Consider the following 9,125-nt stretch of genomic DNA (forward strand, 5'->3'; position numbering starts at 1 on the left):
GTGGTGCTACAGTAATGTTGTGCTCTGGTTACTATAAATACTGTGGACCGATGGCACATTACTGTAATCTTCATGTGTGAATGCTTATGAATGTGTATTTTCATGTGTTATATTGTGGTTTGCTGTTTTTACGGAGACTCTCTGGGTGATGTGCACTTTCAGTAAACTGAAGTCAAAGTATATCACAGTAATCTAGTTACTGTGTAATACTGTCAATTTACTGCAATTATCTGCTGGTAATTTACTGTGAAATTACAATACTGGCTGTTACAATGTGGAGAGCACACGAGCCACACAGATGTTGACCTGTGGATTATTGTTTCCTGGTTTCAGGTGTATTTGAATGGTTGGCAGCTGTGTTTTTGTTTCACAGTGTTGTTTCCACCGGGGCGAGATCAGTTCAACAAATAAAGTCTGGTACGTTTCTGCCAAACAAAAACACATTTCAGCTTCTACCAATGTGATCCAACCTCCCACATATGGGAACATAAATATCTGATACAAGCTTTTGTTTTGGCTTTCACACAATTGTAATATTCCAAGCTGGCTGGATGTGAAATTCAGATTTATTTGGCAATAAATTAACAAAAATAAGAGGAGTTTGTGAGCTTTGGTTGGCATGATCATGGTCAAATTTAGTAAAAAAAGTCCCCAATGTGCCTGAGTTCATAACACAACAAATCCACTATTGCCCTTGTTAGTCTCAAGTTCACCTGGGATATAACCTGTAACATCCAAAGAAGGCGTCTGATAGAATGGATGATGATGTTTGATTCTGCAAAGAAAGAAAAGGGCACATGTTAACCTGTAAGAAAAGTAAGATTTTAAGCCACAGTGCAGAATGAATGACACTGAATGAACACTGAGTCTCAGCAGCTGTCTGCACTGAGTGTTTTTTCCACGGTAAATCTTCTGTATGTGCTGCAGCACCGGAGCATCGTGACAGAGCCCTGCCTTCTCTCACTGGGGGCGGCGGAATCACACAATTACCTCGAGGGCTCTTAAATGTTCTGTTGCATAAATCCAATCCACCTTCGAGCACAAAAAATATGTTAATCCATTAATATCAAAGTGCATCTTCACTCCTTCACTGCGCCCTTTGAGCTCTCCCTAATATAAATCCGATTCATTTTAAAGAGGAACACATCATCCAGTATTCACTGTTACGCAATGTGCTTTACTGCGAAGTGGCCAGTTCGTGTCACCCACACAATGAATAAGAAAATGCAAAGGTGATGATTTTATCTCATGTAGGAGTCTCGGTGATGCACGTGTAGGCGATATTTTGCAGCAGAACACGACTCAAGTTCTAATAAATATCCTAAAAATAATATCTATTTATATGGAGCCTTTAAAAAACGTAGTTTCCAAAGTGCTTTGACAGGCTAAGCTTAAGCAAAGCAAGACACCCAGAACGACAGTATAACAGAAGAAATACTGAATATTTGGATTTTTCCTTTGGATGCTTTGTTGGTGAATCTACTTAACGACAAGTCAGAAAAGAGAAACTACAGTCCTGCGCCTTTATTTTCCCTGTGAATTGCTTCTGCTTGCTGGATAAAAGATAAACAAAGGTCAGAAAGAAAAATGAAGACACTATCTGAGCTTTGGTAACTGTTTTATAGTCTTGCATTAACACGAGACAACTGTTGCTCCAGTGTTGGCCAGCCACAGTGTTGTTCACATGCAAGGCCGATCCACACACCTTTTACTTTGCAAATGCAGATCTAGTAACAGTTTAACATAGATTTCATCTCTATGTTTTTGTCCCATAATCAAAAATACATAACGCTATTTATCCTTCTAGATTGTTTTAGTGTGAGTTGCAGATGTCGGGAGATATTATCTGTAGAGGTGTCTGCCTTCTGTCCAATATGACGTTAGTTTGCTAGTTAATATAGCTGTCAAATGAATGTGTTGGAGTCTAAAGCAGTATGCAAATATAAAATTACCTGACCCCAGTTCTTAGGAACAAAGTCACAGAGTAAATCATATAAAGATGTCAGTGGAGGTGAAACATCTTTGCTGACATTCCCTCATTTCCTCTGCTAATAACCTGTGAAAGGTCACATGAGTTAGTCCGTCTCACACACACGCACACACACGCACACACACACACACACACACACACACACACACACACACACACACACACACACACACACACACACACACACACACACACACACACAGAGAGAGAACAGGGTTGTCTGGTAATAACATCTTGTCTCACTCAGTCTCACCTCGGCCACATACTGACTGGAGGAATTCATCCTACAGCCTTTCATTACATGCATTAGGTACACAAGTGGTTATTTGTGTCTTTGCTTAATTCAAATTAAATTCCGAAGACTCAGCAAGAACACTGAGTTACAGTATTTTGTAGAACACCAATAAGTGCTGATGCCGTTCACCTCCCTGCAGTCTGACAGGTTTCTAATACACAGCACTGCACATCTCTGGGTTAGGGACAGTTTGATTTCTACATTGTGTCATTGTCTGAAACTGAAATGTATTGAAACCTGTTGAAACGCAACAGTGGAAACATCCTGAAAATGTCAACTTCTGCGTTTGTGGTTGGACCGTATGCAGGTTTTTCCCCCCGTGGGCCGAGCTCGCACACTGGCAGTAATGTGAAAAGAAGGACAACCGATAACACCCGCAGACCTCAGCACATTTCCCGCTGGAGGACCGTGATCCCAGATTACAACCCAGATTCCCAAAAAAAACTTCTGACACTGTGTGAAACACAGACAAAAACGGATTGCAATCATTTACAAACAAACTGTGTTTACTGACTGGGGTTTCATGAAGGTACAAGCCCAGTTTCACACCGGCTCTACACAGCTATAAGCAAGCTAGCTGCTCAAGAATTACAACCAAACTTTCCCAATACTAACACACAAGCTCGACTGTAGCTCACAATACTCACAGGCTAACGCAAACACAAATGTAACGATTGTAAAATCTTATTTCCATAAACAATATGATCTCTGTTTAATGAGACGGGACTTTATTGCCCATTCACATGGAAGGTCTGTCATTTAGTTGTCATCATTTAATTTTTCCAGCAGGTTCTTTGACAGAATACTTTGACAGGACGGGCTGAATATAAAAAACTGCACTCGCTGTATCAGTCCAACCTTTGTGGCTTTATATATGATGAATAAATTTAATTAACCTACACACAACTTCTCCAGTGTGAGCAGCAGCAAGCAGTGTCAGTCAGGAGACTCACACACACACACGCACACCACAGTGTACCGAGTGGTGTAAGCCGGTAACCAATTACATTTCCTCAAGTGCTGTTCTTGACATACTTGTACTTTACTTTATTATTTCCACTTTACGCAACGTAATTCTTCTCCTCATCTACATCTCGGAGGCAAACATTGTACTCTTTGCTCTGCCACATTTATCTCACAGCTTTAATCACCAGTTACTTTACAGATTATGTTTTTTCACGTCCTTCCTGTCCAATGAAAACCATGTGTTTCCAAACGCCATCTGTCAGATTCACGTTCTGTTCCAGGCTGAGGAAATTCTCCTTCTTCAGCTAAACAATCGTATTAAAAACCCTCTTGGATTCACTGGAAACTGCATCGTCACAGCGCTGAGAACAGGCTGTTTTATGACTATTTATAGACTGGTGGTTCTCACAGGACGGCCACACTACACACATATGATGGTGTCAGAGAATATGATGCACATCTGTAGACTAAAGTAGACAACTGTATAAAAAATGTATAGTTTATAGTTAATGAGCTCAACATGTACAGCAGTTAAATGGCACATACACATAAATGCAGCAGACACAAACATCAGATATAAACACTGACAGGAACATGTTACTGCATGATGAGGGTTTTTACTTTACGTACAATTCGCTTATAATACTTAGATACTTTTACTTAAGGGAGGTTTTGAATGCAGGACTTTTACTTGTAGTGGAGTATTTACAAAAACAATATGGCAACATTCAATATAGTTCTAACAGTTCTGATACTCACTAATTGGGCAGTGAAGGCAGCACTTTGGTTTGAAGCATCCTGCAGCATCAGCACCGCTGACAGAACCTGAGCTGACAGCAGCAGCGAGCAGCTGCTTCTAACTGAGAGTCAGTGAAGTTGTCAGCAGTAGTTAGAGAGTCAGTCACCTTTGGTAGTTTCACCACAAACAAAACAAAATCTGTTTTCTTCCTGCTTCCTCTGTCACTGTATACTGTCTGCCCTGTAAAGGAATACTAGTGGACGGGAAAAGTCTGTTTTATTCTGAATAAAAAGCACTGACGTTTACATTTAACTGATCCTGATGAATTGCTTTTTTATTCAGTGATTTATATTCATTTAAGTGCTAATAATAACCATCACTGAGACAAAAAAAGAACAAAGTCTGCTAATAAAAACTACAACTTGCAGTGACTCTACTATACAGTGAAGTGATGTACTCTGTGGCAGAAGATGGGAGACAAATGTTTTTCAAGTCTTATAGTCACTGTGAGAATATGGTTATCGTAAATTCTTTGGGCCTCGATAATAGTGTAGTTAAATTCTGCCACAATAACAATAAAACAAGAAATAATGTTGTGGAGAAATGAATAACGGTTGGTTACAGCTGAACAACATAGGAATGGACAACGCAAAATATGCCACTGAACCAGAACTGCACAAAACGAGATCATAGAAATAACATTTCTGATAAAATCATGTGAAATATTTGATCTTTGAAAGAACTTGACTTTAGAAAACAAGAAAATTTATCAACATCAATCCAAAACTGTGTCGCTTAATGTTCAAATTCTGTGATATCCCGTCAGCAGCAAGAACACAGAGCACTCACAATTCTGTGAAATACACAAAACAAAAGATTGACACACATCATATGAGTGTCTTCCATTTTTGAGAAGGACTGTCCTGTGAGAAATCATTTCCCCAGGCTGTGGGACTGATGATGGGTGACGACGATCAACATGCTTCGTCTTTCGTTTCGTTGAAGCCTTTTGTCCAACATGCGTCCGATGATTCCTGCTGAGGAGAACCTTGTGTTTTCTTTGAATCTGACCAACAAGAATTTAATTGTTTGACATTACAAAGTGGAAATGCAACGTTCATTTATTGAGGTTACTTTGTACATTCTGTGTGAGCAAACTGCATGGCATTTATTTATACTAAACTGTCTTGTTACGTCACTGTACTTTACCTTGTTTTTGCTTCCATTAATTTCCACACCAAAGATGAAATGTCTCTTTATGGGAACTCTTCAGCTAAATTAGTGTTCTCTGCTTAAATGAACTTTACCAGGAACATCTGTTGCTACTCTACAGGCAGTGGGAACATTGTGTAATGGGGACATGAATATTAATAAGCTTTTAGGATGATTTTTTTGAATGAGGGCGCAAATTGCTGTGCTAGTCACTGTTGTTTATCAAAGTAATTACACTTAACTGAGGACTAATGCATTTCCCTCAAAGTGATTTCTCAAATTCTTTTAGTGGCTGTGAAGAGGTCTGATGTGATTTCAGTATAAGAGATGGGGAACGAAATCAAGGCCTGGTTCTGCTTAAGTTTATATGAGGCTTCTGCAAGTTGAGTGAACCAAACCAGGTGGCTGGTCTTCAAAATATCAGTGTTGTTATTACAAAATCCCTCCTTTTCCTACACAGAAATCACACCAGGGATGCTTAAAAAACATTATAAAGATGAAATCTGGGTGTTCAAGCTCGTGCATCCTCTTCAGACAGGGTGCATGCTAACGCTGTTAGCTTAGCAGCTACAATGAAGATTTCAGCTTTGAAAAGGGTGTAAATAACTTTCTAAATCAAATACTTATATCACACCAGACGAGCTGCATGGAGACATTTTATGTGTTTTTTTTTTTTGTTTTGTTTTGTTTTTTTTACAATTTTAAACAGGTCCCTATCTACTTCAGTTGCTGAAACACTGTTCTGCTCTGAAGCAGAGGCGACAGAAGTCCACAGATTCTTTACTCTAGTAGAAGTACAGATACTTGTGTAAAGAAAGAAAGTTAAAGTACTGATTCAGCTTCTTACTCAAGTTAAAGTAATAAAGTACAGCCTCTGAACACACTCAAAGCAAATCAGTTTCCCTCTGAACATCATATCTAATTCTGTCTTCTAACGTCTTTTACCTCATTTCGTCTCGCTACGTCTGCTGTTCCTGATGCGTGCAGACAGTTTGAAATCAGCCTTGTGATATTGGGAAGGTGGTGTGCAATTATGCAAACGATAATCCATAATTCCCCTCAAATGCAGTAAAGTAAAGAGTCTGTTCTGAAGACATCAGAAAGTTCAGATACCTGAACTGTACTTGCACGAATTGCAAATGAGAAAGAATTTTTTTTTCTAAACAAGGAAACTTCACCTGACTTTCCATCAGTGTGGTTGTGATTAGATATTTGGATGACTGAATTTTCATTTTTATGGCAAACTTTTTTTTTAACAAAAAGTATTTGAGCTCATTGCTTGCAGACTGAAGACTGTTGTTTAACTTTGAAACTTATTTTTGCATTGACAGATCCTAAATGCATCACAGTGCGCGTTGTCTAGAAGTCGTGTAAAATGATCCACTGATCTGGTGTCAGCGGCCGGGAGGCTCTTTAACTTAGCCACTAGTTAAAGCTTTCAAAGCGAACGTCCCTGAGAGCTGATGTCTATTTATAAGGGCACTTTGTGTTCTAACTTTAGTGTCCAACACTGTGCACAACTCTGGATATGGACACACATTCTGACACTGAGGAGCTATAATGAGCAGCCTCAAGTTGTGGCAAATAACTATCGGAGGCTTTGTCTCCAACAGTTATTTGCCACAACTCCTCTGCCAAACAGGTCATTGCATCTATGTGAGTTATTTCAGTGCTTTCCATCAGAGGAACCTCTGTGGAAGCTTAAGTAGTTCCTGGTCTTTGCTGACATCTCCAGCACTGAGATTTAATTGGCCTTTCCTGGAGAGAGAATAGCAATCATGACCTTGAATTAGTAGGCGATGTGTTAAGCTACTATCAGCTGATGGGTGGTGAGTTGAGCTGCTTATCGTGGCGTCCCTGGTTTTTATTTTTAACCGGGAGCACACCTGACAGGAGCTGGACCTCAGGGGAGACCTCAGACTGTGAGGGATGAGTGGCAGCAGGAGGGAATATGAGAGAGTGAAGCATGTAGGTGGAAGAGTGAGAGGAAATAAACAATACTTAGTAGTAACTTGCTGAAGGATTTGCGGATGAAGTGGCAGGGTAATGGGGGTGTCTGAGTGATGTCGAGCACATCAGAGCAGAGATCCAGACAGTTAAATCAGAACCGTCTTTCAGCAGGAGAACAGAGACGGTGAGACAAAGACGAAGCTGCAGAAAATGTAAGAGACATGTGGACATGTGAGGCATTGAGAGCGAAAAACAGAGCAAATAGCACACGACAGTTTGATTTTGACCTACATTTAGTCTTGAGGCGCTCCTCTTATTCTGTCACTTGGCACAGAAGAGGCTCCTTAGCTTTCATCTGAGTATTCCAGCAGGGTTTAATCAGCGTGGCGGAGGATTTTATTGTTACCAAGAGAGCAGGATAACAACACATAGCTGGCCTAATTTTTCCCAGCAGGAAGCCGCAGCAGTGAAAAGCTCCAGCCCAGCTGCAGCTGATTATTGTAGGACAACCGGCTCTGAACTGTTGTACCACAACATTTGCCTTCCTGTAAGGTCACGGTTGTTCCAGTGAGCCTCTGGTCTAGTCAGAGGATTATGTTCACTCTAAACCAGTCATAAGTCAGTTTGGCTCATGTGGACAAATGTTTGTCTTTTAAGAGATTGGTACATTTACTCAACCGCGGTAATTGTACTTTATTTGAAGCTACAACGAGCAGCTTTCATTTCTTGTTGACTCTGATGATCCTGTGGACTAAAGGTGACGACAGTGACTCAGAGTAAACTTTGTTTTTGTGTTGTGCCACCCATCTTTCCTCTGGCTGTGAGCGCTGGTGTAATGTCACTAAGTGCATTTACTCAAGAGCTGGACGGTACAATTTTGAGGTACTTTTTACTTCATTTGAGTATTTCCACTTTCTGCTCTTTACACGTCCACTGTACTACTTTTTGAAGGCAATTATTGTACTTTTTACAACATTTATCTGATAACTTTACATTCTAGATTATACACTGCATCCCAGTGAAAGAAGCACCTTTCATAATCAGTTAATTTTATTGGTAACTGGATAAAAAAGAAACACAGAATAAGAAATTCAGGAAAATGCTGAATATCACACCTGATGATCGGTCAGGCCAATAACCATCTAACCCAGAGTACACACTAAATTAACAAATCTGGACTTTTCCTCTCTGCATTTGATCCCAAATATCTGTGCTTTCTACTCCTTACCTTTTCAAAACAGGCCCGTCACTTTGTGTCTGTGGTCAGGATGCTTTAACAACCCAAAATGTGGATATTTGACGTCCTGGGAATGAGACTCAACAATTAACTATCCTTGTGGTGAATTTAGGAGCTGCTGAGACAAATCCTACAGATTCTCCCTGTAAGTTTAATAGTCTTTCACCATGACGGGAGCTTCAGTTAGCCTTGCACAGTAATTTGTCTGGTAGAAATGTCCTTCAGAGGGAACATTTTTTATTTTGATACTTTATATTCAGAGCCTGCACTTTGTTACTTTTACTTGAGAACAGAAGTTGAATTGGTACTTCTACCTTTTACCAGTCTTTGTTACACACGCATCTGTACCTCTGCTTGAGTAAAGACTGTGTACTTTTGCCACATCTGGGATCTTAACACCTCTGCTACTTATTAAAAGGTTTTGGGTCTGACATATTTTCTGACATACTGTCTGAATATGTAAAATGAAACCCAAGTTTGTTTGTTTTTTGACTTCACTGTAAGAGACATAAACATGAAGAACATTTTGCTGCTCACACTTAAAATTCTTTGACTTAAGATTTTGAATGTAGGACTGTGTGGTATTTGTACATTTAATTCAGTGAGACTTGAAAACTTCCTCCACCACTGTTTCTACGCAGTCTGATGTATCACCTTGTTGAAATTTCATGATGCAAAGTTTTAGAAATGTTGTAAGAAACACAGTAAGGCTGCCTGTGATGGGACGTGAAATGGC

General features: G+C 39.8%; 1 long non-coding RNA gene across 2 annotated transcripts; it reads right to left on the reverse strand.

The window, feature by feature from the left end:
- Nucleotides 1-3,586: 3,586 nt before the first annotated feature.
- LOC119018689 lies at nt 3,587-7,608 on the reverse strand. Of its 2 annotated transcripts, none has more exons than XR_005074833.1 (3): nt 7,444-7,608; nt 7,204-7,353; nt 3,587-5,024 (listed from the first exon to the last, which is right to left on the reverse strand). It is a non-coding gene; the product is annotated as an uncharacterized LOC119018689 (long non-coding RNA). The 2 variants fall into 2 exon arrangements; XR_005074832.1 differs by having other exon boundaries at nt 3,587-5,056.
- Nucleotides 7,609-9,125: the final 1,517 nt, after the last annotated feature.

This window comes from Acanthopagrus latus, chromosome 4 (genome assembly GCF_904848185.1).
Source record: "Acanthopagrus latus isolate v.2019 chromosome 4, fAcaLat1.1, whole genome shotgun sequence".
NCBI lineage: Eukaryota > Metazoa > Chordata > Actinopteri > Spariformes > Sparidae > Acanthopagrus > Acanthopagrus latus.